The 16,066-nt window shown below is 37.4% G+C and overlaps 1 protein-coding gene and 1 long non-coding RNA gene across 2 annotated transcripts in view; one reads left to right on the top strand and one right to left on the bottom strand.

Moving 5' to 3' along the window:
* Positions 1 to 16,066, bottom strand: part of LOC101742528 (cell surface glycoprotein 1) — an 80,886-nt gene that overhangs the window by 52,759 nt on the left and 12,061 nt on the right. Inside the window, exon 2 of the mRNA XM_004923028.5 lies at positions 6,174 to 6,328. The gene's annotated coding sequence lies outside the window, so the exon portion shown is untranslated. The remainder of the gene's footprint in view (positions 1 to 6,173; positions 6,329 to 16,066) is intronic.
* LOC134200240 (uncharacterized) lies at positions 10,907 to 15,411 on the top strand. Its single transcript, XR_009975067.1, has 2 exons — positions 10,907 to 11,367; positions 13,322 to 15,411. It is a non-coding gene; the product is annotated as an uncharacterized LOC134200240 (long non-coding RNA).

The following is a 16,066-nucleotide window of genomic DNA, read 5'->3' as shown; positions in this document are numbered from 1 at the left end:
CTATAAAAAATATTAACAAAGGCACACAATATTTAATCTATTCTCAATTTGACAACAGACGTCAAGAACAAAAGTTTGACAATAAATAGTATGCATGCGTGTGTGCGTCAAATACAGGGTATGTAGTGTGTGTAATGTTTTATTTATTGATTTAATGTATCTTTTATGCATTATTTAAAAAAATATTAGCATTGTGCACTTCTTCTCTATATTCTCTAGAAGTGTGGACAATTTCATACTCCTCCGTCCGCGCAATTTTCGTAAAAAGGGATACAAAGTTTTTGCTTCACGTATTAATATATAGGCAATACACGAGATCTAACTTTAAATTAGTTTTTAAAATTACTCTACGAGTCGCGAAGATCGAAAAAAATACTGCCCTTATTTAGTACTACTTACTACCTTACTTTTCACCTCTTGTTTGACATCGCGAAGATAATATCTTGGAATATTCCTTGACGTTGAAAACTGAGCGTGTGTTATATAAAACGGAAACAGGTTCGATTTGATGTGGGTCGGCTAGCTTTCCACTCCGAGTCGCCTTTGCTCGCACTTACTGGATGCAAGGAATATAAATAAAGTATTTACTGCGACTCATGAGAACTGTAAAGTACTTATATATAGAAATGTGTATAGATTTGAACACGGTTTGCATACTACATGAAAAAGACAAATTTAGAACGCGTGCTATGTTTTGAGTGGATCGGCATATAAATAGGCAAAGAAGAGACCGTTGAGTAGTTTTCTCTTCTCTTAGTAAACTTTGGTGGTAGGACCTCTAGTGAGTCCGCACGGGTAGGCACCACCGCGCTGCCTATTTCTGCCGTGCAGCAGTAATGCGTTTCGGTTTGAAGGGTAGGGCAGCCGTTGTAACTATTCCTGAGACCTTAGAACTTATATATTAAGGTGGGTGGCAAATTTATATTATAGACGTCTATGGGCTTCAGTAACCACTTAACACCAGGTGGGCTGTGAGGTCGTCAACCCATCTAAGCAATAAGAAATAAAAAAAAGTACATGAAAAAGGCAAATTTAGAACGAGTGCTATGTTTCGATTGGATCGGCATTTAAATAGGCAAAGATGGAAACCGTTGAGTACAATTTTCTCTTATCTTAGTAAACTCTTTGCATTTTTTTTTGTAGTTATTGACGAGCGGGTGAATTAGAGACAAAGATAGGTAAAAAATTGGTAAATTAATTTTATTCTTTAGGTTTTTATTTTATTGGTCCGATGGGTAAATACGTGAGGGACCAGGCTGGTAATTAATCGTTATCGCTAGCCCACACAGCCTGAGACATGGAAGTCTCAATTTGCTTGTAAACGTCCCACTCTTCGAACTGGAAAGCCTTACTGCTCTCACCAGATAAACGTGGCTCTAAAGCAGGCCTGGGCAAATGGCGGCCGTAGATTTTTGTCTGGCACGTGAAGCATTGTATTATATTATTATTATAAACACAAATATTAGTTTTTGTCTAACATAAATTTTCTTTTCAATTTTTTTATTCAAATGACTTGATAAATAAATATTTTGATTCGAAAAAGTTGGTTTTAAAATTCATTAATATACATCCTTAGCAAAAATTATACTTAAAATGAGAAAAAAAACTGTTTGGCCCGAGGTCAAATTTTCATCTGCAATATGGCCCGGCCCGACTATCAAAATATTTGCCCACCCCTGCTCTAAAGCTTAAAGTGTCACTGCGGGTCGAATTCGGATCATTGGATGAACGTCATCATAGTAGCTTACTTACTCGTAAATACCCCGCCACGTGAACCCGTCGCTGATATGGTATCTAAATATAAATTTCTTTGTACCCTTCAAATTCGGACGTATCATTTTGTACGAGTAAGGAGAATGGCGGTACTAACCCGTATGGCTTCGCAGCGTACTTACAAAACGAACTTGGTTTTGTACTATTACGTGAAAGGCAAGCGCTTAAGTTTGCAATTCGTATTGGTTCCGGTATGCATGAACCGGTCCAGGCTCCAATGCGCCTTCGTTATGCGCGGTCGGTTCTATTTCAGTTTTACAAGACTTGTCGATTGTGATTTCAATCGTAACGTGTATGTACTAGATACGATTATCATTTGTTCGTCACTTAGAACGTGCGGTAATATTGAATTATGTTAATTAAAATACGTAAGTGACCATGGTCACGTGAATTTTTATGTAAAAGACAATAAAACTTGGAATTTCTTTTTCCTAATGCCTTCTTCAATCCTCCATCCACGCCATTAGTTGACGGTCCAAGTGAAAGTACTTGTGGCTCAGACAAAAGAAAAGTTGAACGAAAAACTAAAATAACATGCCGATGCCAAAAACGAAAATTTGTAAATATTATTCCAATCCAATCTGCACAGAAAATTCGTGAGAGTATGAAAAATCAAAAGATCATCTAAAAGTTTCAGTGTGAGTCGACTAACTTATCGTTTTCCCTCATTACGGATCTTCCCGATCCATTAACGGTGCTTTTATGTACCACAAGCACCGGTCACCGTCCTCGTCGAACCCGTCGCTTGCGACGAAGGGCTCGACAAGCGAATTACACCATAGATACAGTCCACTGAGTTTCTCGCCGGATCTTCTCAGTGGGTCGCGTTTCCGATCCGGTGGTAGATTCTGCGAAGCGCTGCTCTTGCTAGGGTCAGTGTTAGCATCACTCCGGTTTGAGCCCCGTGAGCTCACCTACTAGTTAAGGTTACGCTGAAATAGCCTCTCAAGGCTCTCAGCTTAGGTAGGTTTAAAAAAAAAATCGTTTTCCCAGACCCAAAGAAGTTAAACACATAACAGAAAGAAGATAGTTCAGTGCATATCACTCTACAAAGGGAAACGGACAAGTCCTTGATTATCATGGAGCCTACGACTTCAGACTTCAGGGACACGTGTGATGCTACAAGACCACGAACGCGTTCAGCTAAGTTGTCCATACCTATATACACACATGTACGATTATGTATACGACAGCGAACGTGCATCGTGTGCATCTTCCTCCTCGGTTATATCCCGCACTTTCGCCGCTCCCACGGCTCGGTTCGCCTCCGGGCACATTACACGGCCGCCGCCCGCCACACGCACGTGTGACGTCACTTTTTTTTACTACTTATGCTGATAGCCTTGAGGGGCTATATCAGCGTTATCCTAGCGTGTAGGTGAGCTCTCGGGGCTCAAACCGGAGGTGTTGGTAACACTGGCTCTAGCAAGAGTTTCCCAGAATCTACCACAGGATCGGAAACTCGACTCCTTGAGAAGATCCGGCTAGAAGCTCAGTAGGCCGTGTGACGTTACACGATACTACCCGAAAAATACGATAATGCCTCGTGACACTTCAGGGTATTACTTCTTCCAGCCGGAAGAAGTTTTGAAAGAGGAGCTAAATGAATTAATGTATAGAAGATAATTGCGTATAGTTCCACTCGTACGATGTGACAATTAAGATCGGGTTACAGAATTATGAGGTCATGACTGTATTGACGTTGAAAGCAAATCTCTCGCATTAATAACAGCTACTAGTATGACGTCACAATTTTTGATTATGAAAATAATAGCTCTGAGCCTTGACATTGCTATAAGAATCTAATTAGGATAAAAAAATATAATGTTTTTAGAGTATTTTTTATTGACTTAATGATCACTTAGTATACAATAAAGTTAAGTCATATTTTCGAAGTAGGTAAAAATCATATTTTAATAATTAAGCTTTTGTAAATATTACAATACTCTGTCATAAATAAATTATAAAGTATTTTAAGAAATTATTTAAAAAGTAAATAACTAATTGTATGAAGAGTTCTTTAAAAAAGTTAAGAGTGCTTGTGAGCAGTTGTTTTGAAGTGTTTTACGTTCTCACGGCACTCATTTCACCGAAGCGTCGCAAAAAAATTTACATATTTAAACTAAAATTAAGTCGACAAATTTTCGAAAATAGATCTCATGTCTCAAGTGGAATTCATGATGTTTATAGCTACCCAAACCCATTATTTTGATTAGATCCTTTTTGGCAGTTAAGCTCTGCCCCGTCATTGCTAACGTCAAATTTTCGACAATAACCACTCACAATCTGGTGGGGCATATGCTCGTCTGCCTACAAGGGCAATAAAAATGATTTTTGATTAACCCGGGATTAGGTTGGTGGGCTAATAATTACATTACCTCCGTAGAGAGAAGGACGAGAATACCATAGAGTAGTGCTAATTAAGATACCACAACTATTCTACTAATAGTTACTTAAAAGTTTTAAGATTAATAAATACAATATATGCATTTTGAATCATGAAGTCAAACGAAATTTATTGACATAAAATGGTTTCTAAAGAAGCGTTATTTATAGAAGATTGTACCGATTCCTCAAACGGGATTCCGCCATTAATGAATCAACCAATCACTTATTAAATTATGGTTCACGGTTTTTAAAGTTCTCACGCCACTTACGTCTCGATTTTGATACAGCATTCGTTTTATTGATTCGATTGTACCTGGGTCAATTTTTACGTGTATTACTGCGTTGGATAGACAAGATCACCGCTCAGTTTCTCGGATAATTCTGCCGCTAAGTACTCTCACTGTAAAGCCTTAACTACAAATGTCTCAAGGTGGGAGGCAATATAGATGGACTTATTAACCGCCTCAAATTAGGACCATATAGAAGCAAGAAAGAAAACTGGTTTTACGTGATCACTGGATACATTAAATACTTCAATGCGAGCCATCATTGTTTATGTGGTCGCTTACATGCCGAAAAAGAGTAGGTTGGTCAACTTTACCTATCTATGAGCTGAAAACGGGAGCTTATAAATGAGGAGCAGATAGATAAATAATAAATCTTGCACCAAATATACGACTGACTTAGCTAACATAACAATAATATGTTCATAACGTTACGTCATTCGCAATTTTGTGCTATAGTTTCATAGTTCAAACCTGGATTTTTTTGAAATAATTAATGACCTAAACCAAACAACTTTTCTGTGAAAATTTAAAAAGGTTTGATTCGGATTTTATTTATCATTTAACAGTAAAGTCTATCAGCGACTATCAAAAGCGTAATAGTACTCTGAGAAGATTCGAGATACCAACCACCATTACCCAACACGATAATATTACGACTGCTTCTTGAATGTTGGCCATTAAAAGATACCAGAAACAATTTTGTTTATAGCATTGTAGCATCACGAAAACGTAATCCACTGATAATGGCGTGTGAAATAGTCGACATGTCTATGGCCTTGTCACCGTGGAGCAAGGTCGCGCTGTAATGACATCCGACACGCCCGGAACAGCCCCATCACGTTCCATGGACCAATAAATGACCTATCGTCATTTTGTGTAATTACAAACTCTATATAAAATAGCCGACTGTTTAAATTGTATATTTTTTGTTTATCTTTTTTTTTTTTATAAAAAAAGTGTTAAATGCAGCGTCATCTTTTTAGTCAACGTAACTAATAATATAAATATTTCGAAAAGTGCTCAAATAATGTTATTAACTAATTGCGTAATGAGATATAAAAAGCGGTCGGCTGAATAGTATGAAATATGTTTGAATTCATTAAAAAGTTTTTATTTCGATTACAATGTAACTAAGCAGTAGAAAGAAAGCAGGCCTGTAGAACTTGACTCTAATTTGGAATTTGGGACTTTTAAATCCAGTATGACGAACAATAGAAGATGCTTTATATTGTATATATACAATGCGTGGTTTCGGAAAGATTTAATAGAAACTAGTTAGCTAAGTAATAGTTATATATAATACAGAATAAATAGCTACGCATTCACATAAAAAGTTTTGTAAAAGGACCCAATTTCAAGAAAGTTACTAAATTTCCAACAATCCAATTCTTATGTTTTTGTTTTTGAGTTGATGTCTTCTGTAATAAGACCAATTAGATTTGACATAGTTGATTATTAAACTATTTTGCTAAGGAAAAATAAATCATCGCGTCATCAAATACATCATCGCGTCTTGAATTAACTATTATAATATGATAAGGATTCACTGGTCCGGGGCAGGGTGACGCGTAGATTTGTACTTTATATGTAGTTCGCGTGAGTCGCGTCACTTTTCTCCCGGCCTTTTTCGCTTGAGTTCTGCCCTATCCGGGGTTCCGACGCGGTTTGTTGAACGACAAGGCGTTTTAGAACTAATAAAAGCGTGTAAAAATATAAAAAACTCACCAAGGCAAAACAGCCCAATAGTAAAAAGTCCGTCCGTATAACAACACTAGCACTAACAGCGGTCGGTTTCACTGCGGTCTCACACGTTCGAGTTAAACTTATGGTTGCATGTAAAACTGTCACATTTTACGTCCATAAGCCATGGGTTGCATCGTCTGAAAATAAAAAGAAAACTAAGTAAAGAACGCGAAGGGATTGGAAATTATTTAAAAAAGCTATTCGAAAGTGTGTTAAAAGGCATTAAGTATGTGGGTTCATATCGAAAATATAGACGGCCCAATATTTTTAAATATTAAAATGAATGGTGACCGTTAGACATTTTGTAAGAATCCAAAAGAATTTGAAATCGTCGTGGCCTATAGGATAAGCCGTCCGGTGCATTCGTATCTAGCGGTGTTAGAACCCCGCGAGCGGGTACCAATTTTTCTAATGAAATACGTACTTAACAAATGTTCACGATTGACTTCCACGGTGAAGGAATAACATCGTGTAATAAAAATCAAACCCGCAAAATTATAATTTGCGTAATTACTGGTGGTAGGACCTCTTGTGAGTCCGCACGGGTAGGTACCACTACTCTGCCTATTTCTGCCGTGAAGCAGTGATGCGTTTCGGTTTGAAGGGTGGAGCACCTGTTGTAGCTATACTTAAACCTTAGAACTCATATCTCAAGGTGGGTGGCGCATTTACGTTGTAGATGTCTATGGGCTCCAGTAACTAATAAACACCACAGGGGCCCTGATCTCCTCATCCACCCATCTAAGCAATAAAAAAAATAAAAAAAAAGTGGATTTTCATATCAAATATTTGTTTAATTTTTGTAAAATTCCCGTTCTGATATCTACGATCTTCGTTAATCACTTAACGCTAGAGGGGCTAAATCGCATATGGGAATTATCGATTAATCAATGTCATGAAATTTGTTATTATAGTATACGCGCAAACTTGATCTTACTGTATTTATTATATCAATAAACATAAAAAAATAGTTTGAATATAATCATCAGTTTAATTTCTTGATAAAGGAATGTATTATAAAATGGAATATGATACAACGCGACTTCAGCCGACAGTGATAGCTGACATAATCAAGCCACGTACGTAATCATCATAAGTGAAAATTAATTAAGTAATTAATATGAAAAGTATTCTCGGCTTGGTTAGAGCATAATGTGAGAACTCCAAAACAAAAAGTAATTATTTTAATGAATCTTGACAGCTAGAAACACAAAATGATCTTTGATTTTTTACAAAAAAACCCTCTCAGTGTATATTCGTTTTTATATTATTTATGTTTTTACCTTCGAAGCTCGATCTCTAAGCTAAAATTAACACTAATTTTGTTTTTAGATCAACTTTTAAAATGTAATATGATATGATGATATATATGAAAATATGTACATATAGGCTACATGAGAAATAAATACAATTATAGCTTGAAATTTCAGTCGAATAGTGGAAATCATAGATATGCGACCTGATGTTTGTTTCTTTAAAACTCATCATATAGGCTGACTGACTCGGTTGAGCAGTAGTTAACGGCTTTGGACCGTGGCGCCGAGGGTCGTAGGTTCGATACCCACATGAACAGGTTTGTTTGCTCTTTGTCTGGGTGTTTATTATCTATATATGTACATATTTAAAACTTATATAAGTATGTTTATCAGTCTTTGATGCCTATAACACATGAAATGCTAAATTGGGGCCAGTGTGCTTAGTGCCAATTTTTTAACGTTCTCGATAGCGTAAAAGTTAGCTCATATTTGTATGGAATGGGAACGTTTGCCTACGTTTGCCGCTAGGGGCGCTGTTCCAACTGCATACAAGATTGACTTAACTTTTGCGCTATCGATAACGTTAAGAAATTCGCACTAAGCACACATATCATCGTGCGTGATTTATTCCCATTTATTGGAACGAAGTTCCTTATCGCGCGTTGTGAAAGGGGGCTAGACGGAAAAAATTCTTACGAAAAGTTGTCACGACACTTTTTAGATCCGTCATTCTGACCAATCAACGTGTAGGCGCTTATCGCGTGACATTGCTCGTATACGATTGGTCCGCGTAATGAGTACAGTTTCTCGAGATAGCGTTTCAACAATAGTAATTTAGTTCATAGTATTGTTTTTTTCTTCTTCATAATGCCGTAATTTATTAATATAACTTAAAAAAAAAAATTACAATTCCTTCACTAATTAATCGAAAGGAACTTCGTTCCATCCGGGTGTCCCTTGACACCTCTGAAGTTTTTTTATTATTATTTTTATACATTTCTGTTCAGCCTTGAATCGTTCTTACGTGGTTTTTCAATGTATAAAGGACACAATAAATATCAAATTGTAGCCTCGTTTTAATCCGCACGTGACGTGGCGATAAATACTACGGTGAATATGTGGTCACGATCCGGTGATGGAACGGCTGTTTGTACAAACAAACATTCTTTTATTCGAAGGCCAATATACATGTGTGCTCTCAAGCCTATTTCAATTTGAGCGCTTCACACGAATGCTATATTTGTTTACGAGTAGCTATAGAATCATTTTATGTGATAAATAATACAAAATATTAACAAAATATTTAAGACGAGAACATTATCAATGTCATTTAAATATGCAGTATTCCTAAAAAAAACTACTGGTCAGATCTTGATAAAATTTAAATGGTTATGTTATGACACGAGAATTCAAATACAAATCATCAACATCTTTTCACCCAGAAAAAAATCTTTGGTGTCTGACGACATAAAAATACAGTCGAACAGTTATTTAAAATAAGTCACTCTTTCATCATAGAAGTAATTCGTAAACATATAAATATTGGTGCCTATCTGCATGCCGGATTTGAATATGAAAATTTCGATAAAATTTGTCATCGTATGTAATAAATGTATTTATACATACTAGAGGTCCCGCAGTAGTCGAAAATCGACTATAATAATTAATTGGAATTGTAAGTTTGTACACTGCTATGATTGTATTTTATACTTCTATAATCACAAATTTCGCCAAGGCTACACTATAAAAAAATATTAATAAAGACAAACAATATTTAATCTATTCTCAATTTGACCACAAACGTCAAGAACAACAGTTTGACAATAAATAGTATGCATGCGTGTGTGCGTCAAATACATGGTATGTAGTGTGTGCAATGTTTTCTTTATTGATTTAATGTATCTTTTATGCATTATTTAAAAAAAATATTAGCATTGTGCACTTCTTCTCTATATTCTCTGTAAGTGTGGAAAATTTCATACTCCTCCGCCTGCGCAATTTTCGTAAAAAGGGATACAAAGTTTTTGCTTCACGTATTAATATATAGAAGATAATTTTTAAAATGATAAACTTGGATATTTAATTCGAAATTAGCTCTATTGAATCCAACTAAGAAAGAGAGCGTCGGTACTAAAGCGTTTTCAAACATGTCTTAAATAATTTTAGTTCGAAATCAGAGTTGACCTGCAATGTTCGATCTTGTAAACAGTCTAAACATTACAGACGAACAATTACAAGCTGGTAAACGGTTACAACAATCACTGTTAATGTACATTCCTATGTGTAATTACAGTACCCGCAAACGGTCACCACATCTCATTTACTAAATGAGTTGTAATTACAAAACAATTAATGTATTTAGAGCTTCCATTCTTTCACGTTTTATTTCGGTGTCCGTGTTTCGGTATCAGCTTACACAGGAATGCGGCTTCGATACTCTCAGATACAGGTGCTGGTATTGTTGATGAGGATGTCGGAGTAATTCTTTAAGATTTAGCGGCGATTCTGGCAATCAATTGCCTATTAGAGTGGGATTGCGTTCTCATTGTTGAAGTGTGCAGTGGAGGCGCAATTTCGCCTTAGGTTGCTTCTAGCCATTAGCCGAAAACAAACGTACCAGACGAGAGCACGCAGACTGACGGTAATTTAACCCTGCTTAGTCCAACACAACGAGGCGATCTATTACAATTTCCGCGCGGTTTTAACGAGTATATTGGAATACTTACATCACCCTGCCTATTTCTGCCGTGAAGCAGTAATGCGTTTCGGTTTGAAGGGTGGAGTAGTCGTTGTAACTATACTGAGATCTTAGAACTTATATCTCAGGGTGGGTGGCGCATTTACGTTGTAGATGTCCATGGGCTCCAGTAACCACTTAACACCAGGTGGGCTGTGAGCTCGTCCACCCATCTAAGCAATAAAAAAAAACGTGTCAATCGCGCTACTTAATGTTACCTATAATACACGAAATATACGAATTTTTTAATGGTGGTCGGACCTCTTGTGAGTCCGCATGGGTAGGTACCACCATCCGTCCTATTTCTGCCGTGAAGCAGTAATGCGTTTCGGTTTGAAGGGTGGGGCAGCTTGTACTGTTAAAAGTGTGACCCTACAACTCATGTGTCAAGGTGGGTGGTCGCATTTACATTGTAAATGTCTATGGCTCTGGTAACCACTTAACACCAGGTGAACCGTGAGCTCGTCTACCCATCGAAGCAATTAAAATAATAATAATAAATATGAAATTAAAAAAAAACGAATAATCTGCAAAATAGCCGTAGCTTATCAAATAACAATTATGAATTATATCTGGCGCTGTTTTTTTTAATGTAATTATTTCCTTTCAAACATTTTTAAGCAGGAGAATTTAGAAAAAACATATTGTAGTGAATGATGTGCATTAAACAAAAAAAAATGTTTCCGTCATTTCATTCAAGTTGCATTCGGTACGTACTCTTTGTAAATTTTTCACTTATTTCTTAACTAATACGGTCAATGTTATTGGCTGTTGTGCATTACGAAAGGTTGTTTAGTGTTTTTTTTTTTGTGTTTTTTTTTCTTTTTGCGATTATTTCGTGTGTTAAGGAGCGGATACAACGCCGTAACGCGCGACTGCCTATTTAAAATGCTGCAGCAGACCAAACACAAATTGATCGGTTGCGATATACGCTGTACCAGATACATGTTTCAATACGCTGATGCGTCGATTTTGCGATTGCGTTGCTCCAGTTTTGAAACGCAACGATGTTATTTCATTTTCTTTATCTTCATACACAATATTTATTTACATTTTATTCATGAGAAGTCTGATTTTAGTTTTGGTGTCGTAAACAAAGTTTGAGGAATCCTCAGTCGGAGGCAATGGCTTGGAGGCGACCCTGGAAACACTGATGTATCTGAGCAACGGTGAACATTATCAGGTGTGTTGAATAGTTTCAGGAGAAAAGTGAAAACAATCATACAATACAATTAAGACTTGGATTTCAAGCCTTTTTTATTGCTTAGACAGATGGACGTGCTCACGGCTCACCTGGCGTTAAGTGGTTGCCGGAACCATTTATTTATGATTGAAGGTGTATTGGTGGCCCGGAGGCCTTTCCAGTTTCACCAGGACAGGTAGGCGAGCAAAGGCTCAGCCAGGAGGGGTTTGATTTGCTAACAGGTGCCCGAGCGCCTCCGAAGGAGACCTAACAGCTCAAGAGTAGCTGCTTCGCGAATGAATCTACTACCGGAACGGAATCGCGACCCGCTGAGAGGATCAGGCGAGAAACTCAGTGGGCTGATGCACGGGTTAGGTTGCACGTCGAACTCTTTGTCGAGTTCTACAAGTACGGTAATCGTGCAGGAACCCATAGACATGAACAATATAAATGCCGCCTACCTTGCGTATGCATTCAGTTTTTACAGTACAATTGGTATCCCACCCTCAAACCCAAACAACTTAACTCACAGACACAACCCACTGAGTATCTCGCCGGATCTTCTCAGTGGGTCGCGATTCCGCTCCATTGGTAGATTCAACGAAGCACTGCTTTTTCTAGGACATTGATGGCAAAGTTTCTCAAACTGAGCTCCGTGAGGTCGCCTACACACCTGATAAAGCCAGAATAATCCGTATAGGTTACCGGTAATTAAGTAGAAATTTCTTTCCCGGTAATTAGGCAAATTTCTGTGATCTCAAAGTATGTCGCAAATAAAATTATAGTTACACTTTCACAACAAAAAGTATGTATACAGCGTTTATTAACGTCACATCCCGATCCATTAGCAGTGCTTTTAGGCACCACAAGCACCGGTCACCGTTCTCGTCGAACCCGTCGCTTGCGAAGAGGGGCTCGACGACTTCTCAGTGGGTCGCGTTTCCGATCCGGCCGTAGATTCTGCATCACTGCCGTTGCTAGGGTCAGTGTTAGCAACACCGGTTTGAGCCCCGTGAGCTCACGTTAGGGCGAAACTGAAATAGCCTCTCAAGGCTTATCAGCATAGGTAGAAAAAAAAGCCGCTCTATTCTTAAAATAAAATATCTAAAATCAATTGTTTATATTAAGAATTGAGCATCTACGCGGTAACATTAATTAAATATGTGCTCAGTATCATTTAAAATTACGATTGGATACAACTAAAACGTTAGAAGATTTTACATTTTAATTTAATTTTAATCTCGTTTTTAATTTTATTTAGAAACCGGTCAATCAGGAAATATGGAATGATACGAAACAAATCAACCTATTTATTATTTAATGATATCTCTTACCATAGTTTAAAATAGAATAAAAAGTCATTTTATTGAAACACGCAAATTAATGTTAAACCACAAAGTCGTATAAATGCGTGTGTATGATAATAGATGGCCTCATCTATTAGAGATCCATTCCAATCACACGAAAGACACGAAAAGGAATTATTATGCAATTTAGGAAGCTGGTTTCTTAAAATGTAATTTTTAATACATCAAATAGCTATTAAGATATTTTAATAATTGTGGAAAAAAAATATGTTGACGCAATTATCATTTTTCCATGGTTTTTATAGGCAGACGTGCATACGATGCATCCGATGGTGAGTGGTTACGGTCGGTCACGGAAATCAGCAATGCCATGTCAAAGCCTACCGTTAATAAGACATAATATTAAATAATATGTTTAGATGTACGCTAATAACTTATAATATAGTCCTACATTGGTAACCCCCCTACCTCATCCGGGTTCTGGCCTCGTAGGAGGATCGGCCCCCGGCCCGAAAAAAAGAGGCCATTAGATGTGAGTAGTGTGAGTGATTACCTAATACCTGGAAATTAGCCGTCTGAACAAACTAGCAGGTGGGCAAGCGATCGTAGTACATACTAATACTACTCAATCGTTCACTTTCTTTCAGAGCAATGCTTCGCTGAATCTACTATCGGATCGGAATTGCGACCCACTGAGAAGATCCGGCGAGAAATTCAGTTGGTTTTGTGATCGTCCACATTTCGTTCATCAGAAAATACGTGACGTCTGGCGACCCTGGGATCTTGCTCTAATAAGGCTAGTATTTGGGCACATTATGATGATAGAGATGACGGTTAGAGTGGTATGAACATGTGATGCGTAGAGAGAGGCAAGTTACTAGGAGATGTATGGAAATGGTAGTGCAATGTAAAGGGTGAAGAGGTCGACCGAAGAAGACATGGATGGAGTGTGTGAATGACGATATGAGAGAGAGGGGAGTGAGTGTTGAGCAGACGGCTGATAGAAGAGAATGGAAGAGAAAAATTAGCTGTGCCGACTCCACCTAGAGAGGTAAGGTGAAGAAAAATATGAAGATGACGATGGAGAGAAGTGGTGTTGCTAGGGACCGCTGGCGTGATAACACTAAATATACACGCTCGAAAATTTGCGTCTAAAAAAATAAAAACTAAAAAATACACTTTCATAATGAGCCGAAATAAACCTTAAAAATTTGTGAATACAAATGTCCTTGAGATCGTTGTCAAGAAATTAGCTTTAAATTATAATGTTATCATTATCCGACATTTACTCGTATATATATATCGAGTGCTAATAAAAAATATTCTTTCAACCAAATTATAATGTTCCTTCACAACTTCTATATTTTTTACGTGACTTCCTCGTTCTTTTCGTTTTAATAATCTTAATATATATATATTTCTTCTGTGCGTGTGTTTGTCACTCAACTCCTCCTAAACGGCTGGACCGATTTTAATGAAATTTTCTGTGTACCTTCCAGGTGGACTCGAGAATGGTTTAGATTTACAAATCAGCCCAGCAGATTGCGCTGCAGTCGGTATCTAGGTTATTTATATTTCCCAGAAATAATTTATTTGGCAAAACAACGTTTGCCGGGCCAGCTGGTTACAACATAAATCACCTGTCCGAAAATTGGGTTGAACCGCAAATGTTTACAATGGTGATTGTGCATAAAAAAAACACTATGACCCACAATAATTATACAAGAAACGAAATTCAATAGGTCAACAAGACAGGGTCACATAATTTGTTTGGTTTACGTGATCGGTTCGCGATCTCGTCTCCAAAACCCAAATGTCATTTCGATTCAGATAGAGCGGGCGGTCTCGTCATTATTTTTTGACCTGCCGCCGCTCGCCACACCTACGACCCGCCGAAATAAAACGAGTTTACGTAATTAGTCGCGCGCCGCGTACGTAATAATGTGGACACAGCTTAAGAAATGTACGTGCAAAGTTTACATGCGTTATGATCACACAAATTTCACTTGTCCGTGTCGTATCTCTATGTTTTGTTGTTACGTAATTGATTTTTGTGTTATTTTGACAGTAACGATAGAGGTTGATAGTTCTATTTATTTATTGAATAGTATTTGAGTAGTGAAACGCAGTCGGGTTCCGCTGTGACTGTCGCTGATTTTGTGAAAACCATAGAAACTGATGGTAGGGCCTCTTGTGAGTCCGAGCGGGTAGGTACCACCACCCTGCCTATTTCTGCCGTAAAGCAGTAATGCGTTTCGGTTTGAAGGGTGGGGCAGCCGTTGTACCTATACTGAGATCTTAGAACTTATATCTCAAGGTGGGTGGCGCATTTAGATGTCTATGGGCTCCAGTAACCACTTAGCACCAGGTGGGCTGTGAGCTCGTCCACCCATCTATCGTCTCAGGACGGAGGCTAATTCTTGTGAATTGGCGGTAGTTCTTTTGACGTTCAACAAGTATGTACTTTCATTTATGTTGAATAAAACTTTTTTGATTTGATTTGATTTAGCAATAAAAAAATAATGAAGGAAGATAGTCAGGGTTATGTGAATAAGTGATAACAAAGTATGGGTTACTTTAGAATAATAATAATAATAAAAAAATGTTTAAGCTATCGTACCTTGATGGTACTAGAACAGAATTAAGTCTAAAATTAGATTGCCTACAACAACTTTAACAAATTTTATCACAGTCGTATTTAATGGTTTAAGAATTTAATAAAGATGATATCTGCAAACATTTTTGTTTAATTAAAAGGATTAACAATGTATTTTTAGTAAAATTCTGTTGTTTTTTGGTTCTAAAATGTCACCAGAGACACCGGAGGCGCCTCAAATTGATGTTTCACAAGGACAAGCATACAACACAACCTGGAATATTTACTCAATTTTCGTATTGCTATTTAGTTTCAGAGTCCATTCTTAATACGGATTTTCATAAGTAAATAAATAAAAGTTAAGACTGCACCTTCGTTTACAGAAACTAAAAAATCTGGCAAACACTAATCAAGGTTCAGAATTTATCCTGAATGAGATGCGAGCGTGTCACGAATTCTTTGTTGAATCTTATCGTACGTATTACGGTGGCAAAAATGGTGGGAAAGGCAAAAATGGTGGGAAAATCGGAAAGTACCCTCTCCCCATCCGAGCACAGCGTCAAATCAAATTGTGTGAGAGTGAGAGAGAGAGAGAGAGAGAGAGTGAGAGATACTGGAAGAGAGAGATAATACTTTATTGAACACCAAAACACAATTAACATTAAAAAGCAGTCGACAAGCAGATATATTTGTACAACAGGCGGTCTTATCGCTAAAAATGATCTCTTCCAGACAACCATTTAATTTACAGACATTCTGGAAAAGATACAGCAGATATGTTGCGTTGTTAACAATA

Source organism: Bombyx mori, chromosome 15, assembly GCF_030269925.1.
Source record: "Bombyx mori chromosome 15, ASM3026992v2".
Taxonomy (NCBI): domain Eukaryota; kingdom Metazoa; phylum Arthropoda; class Insecta; order Lepidoptera; family Bombycidae; genus Bombyx; species Bombyx mori.
The sequence above is the reverse complement of the archived record's forward strand: the minus strand, read 5'-3'. Positions and strand labels throughout refer to the sequence as shown.